At 39.5% G+C, this 20,548-nt stretch overlaps 1 protein-coding gene across 4 annotated transcripts in view; it reads left to right on the forward strand.

Annotated features, from left to right (window-relative positions):
- The first annotated feature begins 54 nt into the window (after positions 1 to 54).
- Positions 55 to 20,548, forward strand: part of DICER1 (dicer 1, ribonuclease III) — a 68,945-nt gene continuing 48,451 nt past the window's right edge. The window contains exons 1-3 of one of the 4 annotated variants that reach the window (XM_032135136.2): positions 55 to 354; positions 13,507 to 13,572; positions 14,500 to 14,600. The gene's annotated coding sequence lies outside the window, so the exon portion shown is untranslated. Of the gene's footprint in view, positions 355 to 7,328; positions 8,732 to 13,506; positions 13,573 to 14,499; positions 14,601 to 20,548 lie in introns of those variants that run through there. The other 3 variants (XM_032135137.2, XM_032135139.2, XM_032135140.2) reach the window with 3 other exon arrangements.

Raw genomic sequence — 20,548 nt, forward strand, 5'->3', positions numbered from 1 at the left:
ATGCCGCCACGGGGCGAGAGGCGCGTTGGGGCGCGGAGGGGCGGTGCGGCCGCTAGTGGGATTCTTCAAGCGGCTGTGCGCCGTTGCCGCGGGCCGTGCGCGGGCTGCGGGCCAGCCGGGCGCTGCGCAGTCTCCGCAGGCGCCGGCGGGAGGGGTCGAGGCGGAGGCGCGGCGCAGGCTGCTGCAGGCCCAGGTGAATGGAGTAACCTGACAGCGGGGACGAGGCGACGGCGAGCGCGAGGAAATGGCGGCGGGGGCGGCGGCGCCGGGTGGCTCCGGGAGGCCTGGGCTGTGACGCGCGCGCCGGAGCGGGGTCCGATGGTTCTCGAAGGCCCGCGGCGCCCCGTGCTGCAGGTGAGGCGGGCTCCCGCGGAGCAGCTTTGTGTCCAGGGCGGGGAGCGGGTCGCCCGGCCGCGCTCCCGCCTCCGCGCCGAGGCCCGCGTGCCGGCCATGGGCCCGAGCCGCGCGTCCGGGCCTGGCGGGCGCTGACGAAGGGCGCGGCCTCGCCTGCCTCGTCGTCCCGCACAGCGCGGCCTGTGGACCCGGCGTCTGCCCGCCTAGGCTCTGCTCCTGGGCTCGGACCCCGGCGCCTCCCCGCGAGGCAGCCCTGGGAGACTTTCCGGGCCTCCGTGGCGTAGTGGGGGATGCCGGCGCCTGCCCACTCCCCGGCCTGGCGAGGCCTGGGGCTCTTGACAGGTCCCGTCACGCGCGCGAAAGTGGCGCGGGAGCAGCGGAGGTGGAGACGCGCGCCTGACCTGTCGGAGCACCCTGGGGCCCTCCTCTGATGTGGCCGCTGCGCCGCGCCCGGAGGGGACGAAGCCGGACTCTCGGTCCCTCCCGGGAGGGTCCTATGTGATTACTGTCAGGGGACAAGATCGGGGCCCCGGGGGGCGGGCAGGGGCCGAGGCCATTCTTTTGCCTCTCCCCTCAGATGTTTTTGTGCCAAAATGCCTAGACCTTGCGGAGGACCCTTTCTTCAGGGTTTTTGATTTTGGGGAAATCAGTGTAAGTTTTAAGTTAGCACATCAGATTTACGTAGATTGTCCAGAAAAGCTGAGTTGCTCTGATGGCTCTGCCTGGAGGTCAGAGCCAGCAAACCACTGAGTGTGTCCTTAGGAACCTGAAGATCCGCGGAAACGTGGAGATGAGTGGAGGGTCCTTGGTGTGTAGTGTTCACTCCGTGCTTTTGTGGAGAGAGTTGTGGTTAAAGGGACACTTTACTAGTCTACACACGATAAGTAAGTGTTCTTAGGACTTTCAGGTTTTAAAAACATTCGTCTGATGAAAGAGGATCCCTTGGACGCCTATGCTTCTGTCTTCGAATATTCTGAATCTTTACAATCCTGATTGTCAGGTGTTTTCGCGGTGCCTGTTTTCAAACAGTGGAAAAGGACTCAGGTTACGATTTAAGTAACTCGGAAAATATTATTAAAAATGTACTTTTAAAACAGATCAGCTATATTGAAAATGTATTGGTGTAAACGTTAAGTTTTCTAAATAAAAATATACATCCTCACCAAAAAGCTCAGTTTATTAAAAGATGGGTTCGGGATAAGCCAGGTCCTAGAGAATAGTAATTTTCAATATTATTGATACCTTTGGAAGTTAGGTTCTGGAATAGCCAGTTTATCTTGCAAAGTCTACTTTAAAGCTACCTGTGGTACGTGTGTATTATATGTAATACGTGCTATATACATAAACATACATACATATACAATTATTTCAAAACTTCATTTTAGGGCATATTCCATAAAACTCAATAGATAAAAAAACAAAAAACTAAAGATTGCTTTTAACATGTCACTATAAACATTGATCATGGTAACATAGGTTTATAGATTTACTCACGGCACCAAAATGCTGTTTTAAGAAAAGAACAGTTAGTCCATTTTAATTTGGGGAGAAAAGACATTTCCCTACAATCCTTTTTAGTAAGGGCCTGCTTTACTTTTTATGCTTCCATCTCATGTTTGAAGGGTAAGCCCTGACTGTTGTATTTTGCCCGTGGCTCAGTGTGTGAGTTGGGTAACTGGGTTGTTTTGCTATTATTGAGCTTTATTGTCTTAGTTTTAGAAGACATTGTCTTTTGATGTGGCTCATGATTCTTATTTGACAGTGATTTTGTCATATAGTGGGTTGTACAGTACTTGTGCTATCTTCTGGAGAGGGTGACTTTTATGGCGTTGGGATGTTTTATTCTCTACCACTATCTGACACGTGAGGTGCTTCTTTGATTTGAGAAAGTAGATATTTCGTAGACATTCTCTCACTTGCGACCCTACCATGTCATGGTCACGTTCCACTTGCTCATGGCAAAGGAGATAAGGGAAACGTGTTATTGAGTGCCTCCTTGTTATGCGCCAAGATGTTTCATGTTCTACGTACATTCTCTTCTAATCCTCGCTGTGACCCTGCGATCAACTCAATTTTGTCCTTGTTTTACAGGCAAGGAGACTAAGAGTCAGTGATTATTACTCCAAGTTAGGAATCTCGAAGTGGCAGAGCCGAGATCGAATTGTGGTTTGGTTTCAGAATCTTTGCAGGCATGCTTTTTGTATTGCATTACTGTTCCAAATGGATTTCAGGGCTGCATCACGTGTAGTGACTCCTCAGTTAAGACTTGTGGAATGAATGAAGCTGTGTCTAACCTTAAATGTTCAGGCGAATGAATGGTTATTTGAATATTTCAGATAGTTGTTTTTTTTTTTTTTTGGCATGGTAAAATATACATAACACAACATTGAACCATTTTAAGCGTACAACTAGCTGGCATACAGTACATTCACATTGTTTTTAGTCATTACCAGCATCCATCTCCATACTTTTTCATCTTTCCCAACTCAAACTGTCCTCAACACTAACTCCTCATTCCATCCTACCTTCAATGCCAGGGAACCACCATTCTACTTCCTGTCACTGACTACTGGAGAAACCTCAAATAAGTGGAGTCATACAGTATTTGTTCTTTTGTGTCTGGCTTATTTTACCCGACATAGTGTCTCCACGGCTCATCTGTGATGATTTAGATGTCAGAATTCCCTTCCTTGGAAAAGCTGAATGGTATTTCATTGTATGAATATACCGCATTTTGTTTATCCATTTATCTGTCCATGGCCACTTGGGTGGCTTCCATCTTTTGGCTACTGTGAATAATGGTGCTGTAAACATAGGTGTACAAATAATTCATTGGAGTCCATGCTTTCCCTTTTAGACATATACCTCAAAGTGGTCACATTGTTTCTTGATCATCAAAACACTAGACTAGACTCAGAATTTATTGCAGTATTTTCTCAGGGTTCCTCCAAGCAGTGATAATTTCCTACAAACAACTCCTCTCTGTCAGTAAAATCTGTAATTTCTCTGAAGCCCAGGATTGACTCCTTTTTACGATCTTGGTTCCTATCATAGTGTCGGCAAGTATTCAAAAAACTGATCAAACATGGAGTGATGTGCTTTATTGAATGCCAGAGGACGATATTGGTGAGGTCTTTGTTTAATTTGTATAAAGAGAAAGTTGGAGCCAAGTGACTTATTTTGTTTACCTTTTGCTGTGCTTTTTGGACATTCAAGAGCTTAGTTCATCCTGAAAGCCCAATGTATGTATTAGACTCGCTCTTATTCACAGGTTTCTTTGCAATTTATGACTTGCCAAATGACTGTAGTCTTCTGAGGCAGCATTATTTTCCTGGTATTCCACCTGCTTAGCCTGTGGGGCTTGGACCTTTTGATTTTTTGATGGCTAGTTTTCAGTTCTTCCAAATTTCTGCTAAGACTCTAGTATTAGTACATTTATTTAATAGTTTATGATGTCTATTTTGAGAAAGGATTTGAAATGGTCTTATAATAGGAAAGTATTAGAGTACTATGAAAATGGTAAAGGTTGGTAGTATAGAATGTGGAGGCAGAGAATTAGATGAATGATTGGGGCAAGGAAAGGTGAGTGTCGCATGTAACTCACGTTGATTAATGAAAGGAAGCATACCAATTAGGAGAAGCAGATTTTTCTCTTGTATGAAGAATAATCGGTCTTTTGGATTATTACATTAAATAACATTAGCAATATATGGAGAAAATGTTTTACATTCTACAAACGATAGAGAAACATTTTTTCACATGCCATTTTAGAGAAACTGGATAAAAGCCTCAGGCATAATAGAAAAGCTTTAGTAATACAGGTGTTCACAGTTCCAGTGGTTTGATTCATTAATTTCTTTCAGGTGGTGTCCCTCGAATATCAGTTGTCTCATTCAGGCTGTTGACAGATGCTGAATAATAATCCATTCAGGAATAAGCTCTCTGGACAAGATGGGCAGTGAGGATTTTCCAAATAGGAATTCTCACCCAGTGTTTTTTTTTTTTTTTTCCTTTTCGAGACGGAGTCTCACTACGTTGCCCAGGCTAGAGTGCAGTGGTGCGATCTCAGTTCACTGCAAGCTCTGCCTCCTGGGTTCATGCCATTCTCCTGCCTCAGCCTCCCAAATAGCTGGGACTACAGATGCCTGCCACCACGCCTGGCTAATTTTTTGTATTTTTAGTAGAGGTGAGGTTTCACCGTGTTTAGCCAGGATGGTCTCGATCTCCTGACCTCATGATCCTCCCGTCTCGGCCTCCCAAAGTGCTGGGATTACAGGTGTGAGCCACCGTGCCCAGCCCTCTCACCCAGTCTTTAGGAACGTGTGTTGGTCTAAAAAGTAAGACTGGTTGTATCGTGATGTATACTTGATGAATTAATACAGAAAGAAAAACATTATTTTTGAGATGTAGCTGGTGAAATTGACATTTTCAGTTATGTAATAAAGCCTTTGTTAAAATAATTCTGAGTACGAAATGGCTTTCTCATCTAAAATTGTCAATGAATTGTTGGTACTCCTTTAACATGCAGTTACCGCAATATACATTTTAAGTAAGTGACTAAGAAGATGTCACAAAACATTGTCTGAGGATGTCAGTAAGACTGTTACTAGAAGTAAGACATGAAAGGCTTAAGTTTGGCCTTAGAGTTTTTTCTTTTTTTTTTTTTAAGGCTTATAACAGCATTACATGTTCTTGGCTGTGTTAAGGTTTATAGAATAGTAAGGATTAGATTCTTCATGCATGTTCATTACCAGACATGGTGCTTGGCATATAGGAGACACTCAGATTTGTTGAGTGAATAAGTTAATTTATAATACTTTTTGAAGTATTTAGAAGCTAACACAGTTTTGTGGGGAAGAATATTGCTTGCATATTAAGGCTTTTAAAAAGATTATTACTATTCTGCTTTTGGACAAATCATGCCACTTGGTCCTTTTTGCTTTGTGAGGTACGTATGATTATGTGCACAGAAACATTGCAGACTGAGGGAAGTGTTAAGAATCATGGGAGAAAATTGCCGTCAAAATTGGAGTTTAACTGTGTTGCAGACTTTCTCCTTGTTGGCACAGACTAACTCTGTTGTGCTTGTTCTTTCTTTGACAGCTCAATGTATGCAGTAAAGCAGGGGTTTTAACAACACATTTGAACAATTCTTGAGGATTAGAAAATGAGGTCTGTTAACCAGTTCAGAATTTTAAGAAAACAAACCGGTTGTACTTAGGGAACTTGAATAATGGGAGAAGACTCTTAGTTTAAAAACTGATCTTTGACGTGATGTAGGAAGGTTCTTTGATTAAGAAGTTAGATAAATGACCCTGTTGGAAGGGAAAAAGAAAGGTAGTAGTCGTATTTAGTCCTCTGAGATATTTCGAGATTGCAGGACTTCTGTCTTTCCTCTTTTGGTAACATCCTGGGAGGTGAGATTAACATGATGAACTCACAGCCTGTCCTCCTCTTATGCATCCTGCTGCCCAGCCATCACTGTCAGTTGCTCTGATTCGTGGTATTTTAAGCTCTTTCCACTTTGCAGAGTTAAATATTAGTGTTTTATCATAGCTTTGTAGGGATGCTTAAGAGCAAGTGTTTGGTGTCAGAGAGACCAGGGTTCAAATCCTGATTCTTCGACTTTGTAGCCGAGGAGCACTGGGCATATGGCAACGTCTCTGAGTCTCAGCTTCCTTGTCTATAAACTGTCATGGTGATGTTTGCCTCTTGAGGTTTTGAGAAAAAACGGAGTTTCTTAAACTCTCATGATACATAACTAGCATTTGATAAAATTTAGGTGATATTTTTCTTTTAAATATGTGTATTAGAGAAAATTTTAACATGCAATAGTCTTAATGTGATTAGATTATATTGTGAACCCCCAAGTTATTAATATTGAAATGTATGGTCTAGTAATATAATGGAGGATGAAGGAAAAGAGGGCTCGAGAACAATATTTTACAGACAAGTTTTCGAGGAGGATTATCTATACTGGTTCAACTATCTTAGTTGGTCTCTGTAGTAGTGATACCAAATGTAACAGTGCCTTAAATGTCTCTTAACTTTCCCTAAATAACTCATTCTTCATCTGCTATGCACGAATTAACACATCATCCTTGAAACCATACTTCAATTCAGTGTATAAAGCCAAGTGTTTTGTAAAATAAACCTCAGGTTAGGTTTTATGTTTCCTTATGATTAGATTCAGGTTTTGGCTGGGCACAGTGGCTCACTCCTGTAATCTCAGCACTTTGGGAGGCCAAGGCAGGAGGATCTCTAGAACCTAGGAGTTTGAGGTAGCAGTGAGCTATGATTGTGCCACTGCACTCCAGTCTGGGCAACAGAGCGAGACTCTGTTCCCCTCTTTCCCCCCGCAAAAATAGATTCAAGTTTTGTACTTTCAGTAGGAAAACTACATGAGGTAGGTGTTGTCAGTTTGTCCCAATATTGGCGATCTTAGCTTTGTCACTTGGATTAAAGGGGTATCTATCAGGTTTTTCCACTGAATAAAAATACCAGTTTTCATTTGTAATTAGTAGGTAATCTGCAGAAAAGCTTTCAGGCTATGTAAATATTCTTTAGTAACCTTCACCCAATGGTTTTAGCATCCATTAATGCTAAAATTACTTGCTTCAATTACTAATGTGATGGTTAAAAATGGTGACTTTTCTGTCATTCCTTCTACATTTATTAGTTGACATTCAATAGAGTTTCACCTGAATTTTAAACCTAACAAAATACGATTTCTTTTTTATTGTTGTTAAGGCTGAGTCTTGCTCTGTCTCTCAGGCTGGAGTGCAGTGGCGTGATCTTAGCTTACTGCAACCTCTGGCTCCTGGGTTCGAGCGATTCTCCTGTGTCAGCCTCCTGAGTAGTTGGGACTACAGGTGCAAGCCACTACACCAAGATAATTTTTGTATTTTTTTAGTAGAGACGGGGTTTCACCGTGTTGGCCAGGTTGGTCTTGAACTCCTGGCCTCAAGCGATCCTCCCATCTTGGCCTTCCAAAGTGCTAAGATTACAAGCATGTGCCACTGCACCCAGCCTGTAATATCCTTTATAATAAACTGGTAAACATAAGTAAGTTTTTCCCCAAGGACTGAGCTGGTCTAGCAAGTTAAATCCTAGGAGGGCATTGTGGGAACCCCAGTTAACTGATTGGTCGGCAGCACTGGCAAAAAATAACCTGAGGTTTGCAATCGACATGGAAGGGTGGGGGAAGTTTTGAGGACTGGAGCCCTCAACCTGTGGGATCTGATGCTATCTCCAGGTAGATAATGTTGGAATTCAGTCATTAATAGAAGACACCCAGCTGGTGTCTGCTGCAGAATTGATGGCTTGCTTGTTGTTGGGGAGAAACCCCACACATTTCGGTCACAGAAATTTTATGTGTTGTGTGAGAACAAAGGAAAAACAGTTTGTGTGTGTTTTTTCCCACTCAGATATTCAGGTAAATGTTACTACATTTTGTGCCTTAACGGGGGAGGTTTTTACTCATTCATTCATTCGAGAGACAGGGTCTTACTCTGGAGTGCAGTGGTGTGATCCTGGCTCACTGCAGCCCCCCGAGCTCAGGTGATTCTTCCGCCTCGGCCTCCTGAGGAGTTGGGACTACAGGCACACACCACCACACTTGGCTGATTTTTATATTTTTAGTAGAGATGGGGTTTTGCCATGTTTCCCAGGCTGGTCTCAGAATTCCTGGGCTCACGTGATCTGCCCACCTTGGCCTCCCAAAGTGCTGGGATTATGGGTGTGAACCACTGCACATGGCTGGGAGAATGTTTTCAGTACCTGAAACAGAATTGTATGTCTCTAGCTGATTGTCACACAAATCATCCACAGTTTGAAAGTTTGTTTTCCAATTCCCAATTCTGTGTGTTCAAATTGTAGGAAATTTAAAATGCTAAAAAGTTTAAAGGAAAAATAAATTACTCACGCAAGTAATTCATCATTAATTTTTGGGTAAACTAACTTTCTCTCACCTCCTTCCTGTCTTCCTTTTCCTTCTTATCCTTCCTCACTTCGTTTTCCTTCTTATCCTTCCTCACTCCCTTCCTTTTTCCTTTAGTTTTTAACTAAGACATAAGTATAGTCTTACTGTAAATAAAAGTGTTCTGCTTTTTCATTTAAAGCCATTGACAAAGGATTTTTCTCAGTCACTTTACCAGCCGGGACCTTTGGCTGGTGACGCCCCTGTCCAGGCCTTGCTTGGCCATGCTACCCTCCTACTTGGCTGTCTGGGCCACACCTGGCTTGTGCTCTGGCTCAGCTAGTGGCTGGGCCAGTCACGCCCCAGCCCACCTGTGTTACAGCTCGTACCCACGTTTGGCGGTTCCCGAGGTTCTTGTCCTGCATCCAAGAAGAATGAGGATATGCTGACAACTGAAGGGTGAGGAAGGCAGACGTAAATTTTATTGAGCAATTAAACAGTTCTCAGCAGAAAGGGGATGCAGGGGTGGTTCCCTACCCGAAGTTGTTTCTCCTCCAGTGTGGCTGGGTCCTTGGCTTTTACAGGCTCAGAATAGGGGACTGTGTGCTGATTGGTTTGTGAGTATGCAAAAAAAGTTAAATGCACCACTCAAAGGTGGGCATGACAGTGTAAGAAACCAATTAGGGAAGCGTAGGTATATGTAAGATAGGTGAAGGGTGAGGATCAGTCAGAGGAAAGTGTGCCAAATGGGAAGACAGGTTCTCAGTCTGGTCCCTGGATTTATCTGGGACTTGTAGTTCTCTTGAAAAACAAACAAAAAATACTGTGTATCTCAACCTTCAGGCTTTAAACTCTTTGATTTGAAGGTGGGGGTTCACCGGGGACCTACCCCTGTCTGCCTAGGCATTTGTCTGCCTGCTGCTGCTCTCAACATAAGCATTTTTGTTCATTATAAACTTACCATTTTAAATGGCTGAATTGAACTTCACCATGTAAAATGAACCAGGGTTTACCAAACCATTCCCACAATCATTGTTAGACATGTAAATTGGTGGCGGGGAGTGTTTCTTTGCTCTTGTAAATGATAATGATGAAGGGAGCATTTCTATATGAAATTTTTTTTGTGTGTGTGGTAATGACTAGGTTAATGTGCAGTGAATTTTAATTAAGAATGACAGAAATGTAAAGTTCATACCCATAGTGTTAGGGTAAACTAAAAAAAACTTTTTAAAAAGACAAATGACAATTAAAAGTAAAAATATAAATAGTTCTCTGTGTTTTGTATTTAAATATGTAAAGATACCAGTGTTTAAATTCTTGGAATTATTATTATTTTTTTCTCTTTAGTCTCTTAATCCTTGGTTTGACCTTAATCTTTTTATAGTCTATATTCACTAAATAATAGTTGATAAATCCTTGAAATACTTGTTTTATATACTGTGGATATGTTGGATATTTTCTTTTGATTTCTTTTTTATATTTTCAAAATATCCATGATTGTTACTATTTCTTGTTTCTCTGTGAAACATTATATTGCCTAAGAAACAGTTCAGTGAAATAATGTTTTCAGTGATGTCTGTCCAGCCAGTAAGTAGTACACAGTGTTTTTTTGTTTGTTTTTCAAGAGAACTAGTGAATACAAAACTGTTGAAATTTACTTTACGTTATGTACCATATTTTGTGATTTAATTGCGTTGATTTTCATCTTAATGTAAATGCATAATGGCTAGCTTGTTTGGAATGTAGGGGAGGAAAACTTTTCCTCCACCCACTTAGGCTCTATTGCTGGGATCTGTGAATTAAACTAACAAAAGACATTAACAGGAGGTCTACAGCTTGTATTGATGTTAATATTTTTGCATGCACAGGGGCATCAAAGAAAAGATGTAAAATCCCAAAAAACACTTAGATTTAGAGGCTCATATACCATTTTAACAAAGAGTGATAAATTGTGAAAGGACAAAGGAGGGGAAGTTTGGATTTCTAGGGTTGATAAACTGTGGGAAGTTGATTAGACGGTGTACGGGGGAAACCATTGGTAGAAAAGGGTTATTTATTAAGGTTTGTTTATGCAGATTCATCTTGGTGCCATCTCTCTGTGCTGTGATAAGGATTGTTCTTGTTTTCTTCCTGGTGTAGAAGAAGGGGGAGTTTATGCCTTACTTTTAAGTAGAAAGAGGGAAGGTGTAGAACTTTTCCTGAATCTGTCGATTCTTAATTGCTTTCAGCTCAAAATAATCAATATACCAAAGTGGCATAGTTGGGGGTGGGATCTTCTGATCCCCATTCAGGAGTTTGTGGTTTTTCAGGTTAATCTGGCTATAAATTCTGTATAAAATCTTCTATGCATTATATGAGAATGCATTTTCTATGCCAAATCTTAGGGTTAATGAAACATGTTAGGTTTTCTTTAAGGGTTTCATAAAATTTTAAGAGTTTAAGAATTATGCTTAAAAAAATGGTTCTAGGTAGAGGTACTGTGGATTTTGTACGTTCCAAGCATTTTATTTTCTCTCTACTAAGTTTAAGATCTTGTGTAATCCTCATAATAGTCAGTTGTTTCTGTTTTACAGGCAAGGAGACAATGTTAGCGAGGTAGTGGAGTCTGGATTTAAACCTTGGTATTCTGACACTGAACTGCTTGCTGGCATTAAGATAATTTTTAAAAGAAAGATAGGTACAAAGGAAAAAAAAAAAAAAAAGAGGCTGCTTCCTATATCCCCAGTTGCCTTACTCAGTGCCTCCTGCATAGGCGGGTATACATGAGAAGGAGTGACAGTGTATAGATGTCACCGAAAACTCAGAATCAGTGTTTTGAGGCAAATATGTACATTAAATACATGTTTATATGTATACATAAGTATATGTATAAATATAATATAAGTGTGTCTATTAGTATTAAGAGGCAAGAGCATCAATTTGCTTATTAAGTTAGCTAAAAACATCTGAGACTTTTTCTGCTCTACAGCTTAGAAAAGGGAAGTAGGTAGGAGTTGTTTTCAAACAACTTGGATTCTATGTGTGGATTCATTTTCAGTGTAGCTGTTTGCCCACTTTCATTTTCATTTTTAAAAATTCCTCCATGTAGTTGGGCAGCATATTTTAGGGCTTTTCCAGTATTTAAGTTCTAAGAAATGGAATTTTATTATTTGGTATGAATACTGTTTGAGATTTGGGCTATATTTAAAAAGTAAAAAAGCTAATGTTAGGGAAATACAATTAAAACCAAAATCTCCCAACCCAGAAAATTGCTCCACAAAGGTAGAAAAGAAAGAAAACAATATTATTATTGAATGAACATTAAATCAGACTGCTGTGCACATTACAGGCAGTCACTAAAGGGATGGCAAAGACAGAAAGAAATCTTACTGTTTTATGTAACTAAATGGTTACAATCCACATCCATATTTTCAAGATAAAATTGCTAATTTTCTTCACATTTTTATGACGAGAGGTAGGTTTTACACTTTGGAGTCAGGTGACAAATTAGGCCCATCTCCTCCTAGGAAACCAGGAGACTGAATGTTATTTCCCATTTCAGAGATGGCTTTCAGGTCCTTAGGAAATATAGCCAAGTTATAAGACTAGAGACTTAAATTTATAGACATTGAAAGGGAGGGAGAAATAAATTCTGGAAAAGAAAAGGGGAAAGGGACCTCTTCCCTTTTATTTTCAGCAGGGAGAACTATGCCTCTTATTTTTAATTTGTATTTGTCCTTATGTTAACAGTCAGTATTTTGTATCTATACCATGGCTGTCCTAAGTGACGTAGGCGTGGTTGCAGTTAAAATAATGCCTTGTATCTCACATAGCACTTTTGTTACTAGGAACTTAAAGTGCTTCATACATTTTTTAGTTTTCTCTGTTAGCTTACCATGAGTATTGCTTATAGTGTTTTAATGTCATTATATTGTGGTTTTTTTCCTTTTGTTTGTCCTGGAACTTTATAGAAGTCATGCATTTTGGGCTTTGTGAGAGTAGGAATGAAATCTGGATGGTAATATTTGCAAAGTTAATAATGTCAGAATCTGTGATGCATAATAACATGGATGAGTTGAAATTATTCTGTCACCAATTTTGAAAATTCACAGCAGAAAGTTCTAGGTGCCTTTAGGCTTCAGATCTGAATGGTTAGCTCTTTCTTGTTACTAGCCTGTGAAAGGATACAGCCTCATTACTGCATTTAGTTGCTAACGTGGATTAAGTTTGCTAGTTTGTACTAAAACTTGACTGTCTGATATGTGGCATGCCTGTTTCAGAGTTATCTTAAAGGGGCCTATGAAACAAGATTTTGCAGGTGTGTACTTTACTTCACAGTGATCAATTAAAATGAGAAAATGACCTATTAGCTTTGAATTACCAGTATAAAATAAGTTGCTATCGTACTTGACATATTACCTTTCTAATGTATGTATGGAATTATCAATGGAAATAACGTGGATAACTTAGCAATAATTTTGTGATAGTTGAGTTACATTGAATTTTAAAGGATTATCAACTTAGTAATTTGATTATGGCATTTCTAGGAATGAGGTGAGTCTGAATTGGAAATCATCTCTAGAGGGTGACACAGCAGGACATGTTGGTGTGCGTGGTCTTTGCATCCTACTAGGTGGCAGTGTAGAATGAAATTAAAAATTAAATGAAGTCTGAGGTAGCCTTAGAAAACACAAACTTGGCTGGTTGCAGTGGCTCACGCCTGTAATCTGCAGTATTCAGTACAGCATGTTACTGTACTGACTACTGTAGGCAGTTGTAACACAGTGGTATTTGGGTAATCTTTTGGGACTATAGCACTGTGGGAGGCCAAGGTGGGAGGATCACTTGAGCCCGGGAGTTCGAGACCAGCCTGGGAAACATGGGGTGGCCCCAGCTCTACAAAATAGAAAAATAAAATAAAAAACAAAAAGAAAAATGAAAACACAAGCACTGAGATAGGAAGATGTGCTCATATGCAGCATGATACTGATTTATCATAGTGTTTAAGTATTTTTAAAGCCATTAATGCCCAGAGTTCTCCCTTCTATCTAATTGGATTATACTAACAGTTATTTTTACTGGCTGTATTAGAACATAATATCCCAATTTTAAAGGGCAGTTCTTTTAGACATGCATTGTCTTGTTGCCCAATAGATAAAGAATTTTATGAGGGATCTTAAAAAGTAGAACATTTCTTAAAGTTCGTTTTAAAAAATGAGTTGTTTCTTCTAAAATTTCTCTCTGATTGCTTTTAGGTTACCTAGGGTATGAATTAATACAGACTTGGAAACTCTGAAAGAACTTAGAATCAGCATTTTGAGGTAAATATGTATATGCCAAAGTAGTGATAAGGTTGCCGCAGTCTGCTTTGTTGACTTCTTAGCAAAACAAATTTGTGTATGAAATGAGAACTTTAATCTCCATGCGAATGTCTTTTAAAGGACTGGAAGTAGTAAAAAGAGGCCACTGCCGATTTGTTTTTCCTGAGCTTATGGTAGTGGAGGCATTGCAGAAGGCTCAGACCTGAGCGCAAACCAAGTCTGATGTCAGATCTAACAAAATCAGTATTTGTTGATCAAATTAAACTTTTTATATCTACATTTTATGCTTTCTTAGTTTTTGATTTATAATCTCTTTTAGAGAGCCACCCCAAATTTAAATTTCTGCCCGACATTAACATTGTTAACAGTGTTCTTGAATTATTTTATTCATAAATTAATTATATAAAAATGTATAGTGTAGATGTAACTGTTCTTTTGTGTTTTTAATTTCATTTTGGGAAATTGGAATTGCTGATGGATTTCTTACCTGTGTTAAAGAGTTACTACTGGGTTGTTTGGATTTCTCAGCCAGGTACCTCTTCTGGTGACCTTTATTTCTTTTGTATATGTGAACTTAGGAAATAACAGCTAATTTTTTTTTTCATTTTTCTATAAAGTACTATCTTTAGACTTTATTTACTTTGATTTCCTTATATTAGCTTTGAAATCTTTTTTTGGACTTTGCTCTAGCTTTTTATTTCTCCCAGATCTCTGGGAATTAGGCATGCTATTGTAGCTTATTCTCTTGTTCTTTGTTTTAGGGTAAGCCTTGGTATCCTAAAATAATCTAAATGCCTTTTGTTTAAAATTTAATTCAAAATAATGGCCTTTTATTCAACTCTTCATATCAATAGGGCTCTCTTGTAGATGTGTTTCTGTTCAGTTTACAGGAATCTTAAACTTGGCTATTTTTGCATTTATTTTTAGAGCAGAAGCTTGGGCATGCTGTGATTTTCCAATAAACTGCTATCACAATGTCAAAATGCAGTTCAGACAACAGCAACACAGAGATCTCAAACATTAAAACGGTAAATCTGTGATTCATCATGTGGAAAGAGGAAGAGAGTTTATTCTTGTCTTTCTTGTCTTTTCCTAAATTACAGTCATGCATTGCTTAATGACTGGATATCTTCTGATAAATGCATTGTTAGGCGATTTTGTCATTGTGTGAACATCATAGAGTGTACTTAATTAACATAAACCTACATGGTATAGCCTATTATACACCTAGGCTATATGGTATGACCTTTTGTTCCTAGGCTACTAACCTGTACACCATGTTACTATATACCGTTGTAACACAGTGGTATTTGCATATCTAAATATACCTAAGCATAGAAAAGGTACAGTAAAAATACAGTATCATAATCTTGTGGGACCATAGTCTTATATGTGGTCAGTCTCTAAAACATCGTTATTGGGTGCATGACTGTATTTCTAAGTGCATAATATGTGGAAACTATGAAACAACCTCACTAGTTTCATGAGGGTAAGTTGTTTGACGAGAAATTTAAAATCTGTAGTTGAAAAACAGTCATGTGGAGTTTTTTTGGCTCTGCAAAAGCAGTTAAAGGTTAGCCAGTTTATCTGTGAAACTAGAACCTTTACCTGCCAGCAGGGACTCAGATCTTTTCATTAAGGCCAAGTTAAAAAAATCTGTTTAAACATGCCAAGAAAGTAAAAATTGGCAAAATTATAGGTTTTCCTGTTTTTATATTACAGATTACCTGTTGGAATTTTAAGTCTTGGATTTGTTTTCCCTAAATAGAAAGTGCATTACTGGGGCCAGTTATTGTCCACTAAATGAATGAAAATTAATTTAAACATTGTAACCTTATGGAAAATATAATTGGAAGGGTTAAATTGTTGTTCTTTATGTCCTTGTACATCCTCTCTCCTGCACTCATCTCTCAGGGCTGGTAGGAGTGGGATAGATGTGTGTTTCCAAACCAAATAGAAATATATCTTGATCCATCCATGATTCTGTTCTGTATATTACTGTGTGGACATTCATGAATCTCTAATTCAGTTTGTCAAATATTTACTTAAATGTATATACAGAACATTGTAGCAGGAAATTTAAGAGGTGCAAAGAATGAGACTCATGTCTTGTTCTTATGGAGCTGTGCTCCAGTAAAAGAATAACGTGTATGTTGTGTATGTGTGTCTATGAATAGTTGTAAAAATCTGTAATAGAAATTATGAAAGGCAAATAGAAGCTGTTTGAGGTTTTAATGTCACTCAGGTGGACATTGTTTTCATTCTAACAACCTGCAGTTTTTGTTTACCATGTCCTGGATGTGGTTCTGTACAGTGGGTAATACAGGTAAGGGTAAGATATGCAGCTTCTATATCCAAGGAAATTCTAGTCTAATTGGTCATATTTTAGTGAGACCAGAGTTTTAAGAGAAATTATCTAAATAAGAATTCATATAAAATTGCAGAAGTACATTTTATGGATTAAGACTATACCCCAAGCCTCTGTAGTATAACTGCTAGGATCACTTGGATTGAGCACATAGGATTGAAATACAGGATTAAACACTTTCAGTTGGTCAGTCAAGGAGGATGCATAATATGCTATAGGCTTTCAGCCAACAAGGATTACTCTTCTGTTATGGGAATTGCTGGTGAATGGTGATGAGGCAGCAGTAGGATAGCATTCTAAGCCCGGCGAATAATCTGAACATAAGGTTACAGGTGGCAGAGGTCAGGCAGTCATGAGTAGGAGGCAGTACTTTTCAGAGTACATTTGGGACTAGATATCACAGAGGGTAGTGCTTTGCTTAATTTCCTTTTTAAATATCAACTTTTTAATGAATTCCCTTCCAATAGTTTGTATTATTTTCTTACACATGGTTTTTTGTGAGAGCTGATAGAAACCTTAATCTTTTCAGGTATTTTTGGTTATAGATGTTATTTCTGTATTTCTTTATTGTTCTATATTTATTTTTACTATATCATGTATCTATTTTCTCTTTATTTAGAGCCTAAATGTTGATAAGTATATACCTTTCATTTCTCTGATTTTTTTTTTGCTTTTATTCTCAGATTGATTCTTAGAAACCAGCTACCTATCATTTTTTCTAAACCCTATGAAAGTTTTAGGGTGGGGTAGGGCATTTATGAGAAATGTTGTGTTTGCTAAGAAAAAAAAAAAAAATCTCTGTCTTTTGAAATGCCAGGAACAGAAGCTGGACACTGAGTGAATTTGCACCTCCTCCTTTTCCAAGCTCTTTACCGGCTGGTTTGTAGGAATAGGATCCACACACTGAGTGAAGTTGGTGTCTTGAGGTGAAACCGGGCCTGAGAAACACTGGAGGTCTAGGGCTTATTTTCCAGATAGAATTGAGGCTTTGTTGGTCTTGGGCCAGCTTCCCTGCCCTGCCTGTTTTCTCCTTTGTGATTTTATGAGAGCGAAGGAGGAAACAGGCAGGCCAGGGAAACGCTCTCTCTCTCCCTCTCTTGTGCCGAGGGAGAACCGTCCAGATTTTTCCTCAATTTGTTTCCGAAACAAGTGGCTTTGCAGTTTCAAAAAGAATTTACTGATAGCAGAAAGTGAAAAAAATATTCCTAAGGACAAATAAAGAGAAAATTTTCAAAGTCTAAGAAGCTTCTTGGTAGAGCTCATCCCTGGTTTCTTGGAGTCTAAAGACCCTTGACTTTTCCCTTACAAACAAAGCTTTTCACCTTGCTTGGGATCTGGCTGCAGTACTTGTTCATTATCTCAATATTTGTGGCCCGATGGCTTTCTGCTTTGTTCCCTGACTTTTTTCCTTTCCCCTTCCCCTTCCCCTTCTCCATTCCCTTCCCCTTCTCCGTTCCCTTCCCCTTTTTCTTTCCCTTTTCCTTCCCCTTCCCCTTCCCTATCCCCATTCCCGTCCCTTTTTCTTTCCCTTTCCCCTTCCCCTTTCCCCTTCCCCTTTTCCTTCCCCTTCCTTATTCTCTTCCCCTTTTTCTTTCCCTTTCCCCTTTACCTTTTCCTTCCCCTTCCTTATTCCCTTCCCCTTTTCTTTCCCTTTCCCCTTTACCTTTTCCTTCCCCTTCCCCTTCCTCCTTCCCTTTTCCTTCCTCTTTCCTTTCCCCTTCCCCTTTCCCTTCCCCTTTTCCTTTTTCTTTTCCCTTTCCCTTCCCCTTCCCCTTTCCATTTTCCTTTTTCTTTCCCCTTTCTCTTCCTCTTCCCCTTTTCCTTTCCCCTTCCCCTTTTCCTTCCCCTTCCTCTTCCTCTTTCCCTTTTCCTTCCTTTTCCCCTTTCCCTTCCTTTCCCTTTTTCCTTCTTTCCTTCTTCTTTCCCTTCTTTCCTTTTTTCCTTACCTTTCTGCTCATATCTGTTATTTGCTTTCCTCTTCTCTTTTCTACTTATACCTTTTACAGGAAGTGATAATAGTGATTTAGAGAGTGTCATTTGGTTTGCTTTTATCCCAGACTGTTCAACTCAAGCTAGCTTGGATAGTTAAGGAATTTGTTGGCTCAGTTAATGGGAAAGTCCATTGTTAGGCTGGGCTTTGAGGTTGGTTGATCCAGCAGTTTATTGATGTCATCAATGACCCAGATTCTTTATTTTTGCCATCTGCAGTGCTGTTTTCATCGTAAGGCTGGGTCTTTTCATGGGTCTGTGTAGTGTAATTGCAGCAGCAAATGGGGCTAATAATTTCATGAGTCATCTTTAGAGGGAAAGAAAGACAACTGCTTCTCTTCAACCATCAAATGAAAGTCCTAAATTTTTTGCTGTTGGGTGAGCATGAACCAATTCTTCTGGCCAAGGGTAAGTTGTATGCCCATCAGCTTAGGTTTGGGTGACTGGCAGATGGCAGAAAATAAGAAACTAGAGCCTAGGCAGCACAGCGAGACCCTGTCTCTACAGAAAATTAAAAAATTAGCCAGTTGTGGTAATGCTCACCTGTGGTCCCAGCTACTTGTGAGGTTGAGGCTGCAGTGAGCCATCGTTGCACCACTGCACTCAGCCTGAGTGATCGAGTGATTCTCAGTCTTGGTAAAAAAAAAAAAAAGGAAAAAAAGAAACTGGATCCTTGAAGACTTCAGTGAGCCACTGTTTGACTGAGACCACGCAGAGTTGAGCATGGCTATTACCTGTGGAGGAAATGGAGTATTTGAGAGCTAGCCAGAATCACCTGTCCTTGTGCTTTTGAATACATAAAGGAATGAAGTATTTACTTATATTTGAGCAGAAAATGAAGAAAAAGATTTATGTTGCAAGAATAATAGGACAAAAATATGTGCTGTACCTATTTTGCCCCACTTCTTTTTGTGTACCATTTGAGAATAGGTTACATGTATCATAGCTCTTTACCCCTAAATACTTGTGTATATTTCCTAGCAATAAGGGTATTGTCTTACGTAGCCACAGTCAGTTATATCAACTTCAGGGAATTTTAACATTGCTGTTATCTCGTTTTAAAAATGAATTCAATAATGTCCTTTATGAATGAGGTCACTATTTATGTTCTTTGCAGCATTATTCGTAATAGCCAAAATATTGAAACAATCTTAAGTGTCCATCAACAAATGAATGGATAAAGAAATTGCGATACACAAACATACACAAACACACATGGAGGAATATTATTCAGCACTGAAAAGAAGGAAATCCTGCCATTTGCAAAAATGCAGATGAACCTGGAGGATGTAATACTAAGGATAATAAGCCAGGCACAGAAAGCCAAATACTGCGTGATACCACATGGGAATTGAAAAAAGTAGAATTCTTACAAGCAGAGTAAAAGAGAAGGTGTAGAATGTGGGGAAAATGGGGAGATGTTGGTGAAAGGGTACAGAGTTACAGTTACATGGAATGAGTTTCAGTGACATGGAATGAGATCCAGCATACAACATGGGGTCTGTAGTAGATAACAGTGTATGGAATACTTGAATTTGCTGAGAGAGTAGATCTGAAGAATTCTCACCATACCAAAAAATTGTAGCTATGTGAAGAGATGGATATGTTAGTTAGTTTTACCATAATAGTTCTCTGCGTATATGTGTGTCAAAACATCACACTGTATACCTCCAATATTGTCCATTTTAATTAAAAAAAAAAAAGTCCTTTATGGCATTTTTCTCTTTCAGATAGGATCCAGTCTAAGTTCAGGTATTACATGTAGTTGTCATGTTTCTTTGTAGTCTCTTTTTTTTCTTTTAGATTTCAGAGGGTACGTGTGTGTGTGTTTATTACACGGGTATATTGCATACTGGTGGGAATTGGACTTCAAGTGTACATGTTACCCAAATAGTGAACATTGTACCCGATGGGTAGTTTTTCAACCGTGTCCCCCTTTATCACCTTCCTCCCTTTGGAGTTCCCGCTGTCTGTTATTTCCATCTTTATGTCCGTGTGTATCCATATAGTCTTTGTTAATCTGGAACATTTTCATAGTTTTTCTTTGTATTTTATGGCATTGACGTTTTTGAAGAATACCCTCCCCAGCTTTAAAAAATAAAACATTCCTAATTTATTTTTAGACTATTTTTCTAGAGTTATTTATTGTTATTACTAATGTTATCTATATGAGAAGAAATGGTGACAGTTGTAGGGAGGAGGGGGTGCTGCTGGTTCCTGGACATACCTGGTTTCTGGAAGTAGGAGAAGATGTGTTGGGTATTTACATCACGGCCCTCTTCTCCTTTGTTTTATATTTTCACCCATCATCAGAACTTAGACTTGTTTCTTGGTACCTTCTACCATGTCTTTAATAAGTCTAGGATTAGCATTTGGGTTGGTGAAAGTGAAGGGTCAGGCTTAAGGGTGAATAGTCCTAGACAGTATGCAGTCTGTAGTCATGAAGGAGAATTGTGGAGGTATCACAAGAGTCGATTCCAGGTGGGAAGGTCAGTGATGGGACCCGCAGATCTTAGCCTTGGGCCTTCAGAGTGGCCTCTTGATCTCAGACATTTTGGTAAAATAGACTTCCACATAGGGTTCTTGGCAGTTGTATTAAGAAAAAAGTTTAACTGATGA

The sequence above is a fragment of the Hylobates moloch genome, unplaced genomic scaffold, assembly GCF_009828535.3.
Source record: "Hylobates moloch isolate HMO894 unplaced genomic scaffold, HMol_V3 SCAFFOLD_16, whole genome shotgun sequence".
In the NCBI taxonomy this organism is placed as follows: Eukaryota; Metazoa; Chordata; class Mammalia; order Primates; family Hylobatidae; genus Hylobates; species Hylobates moloch.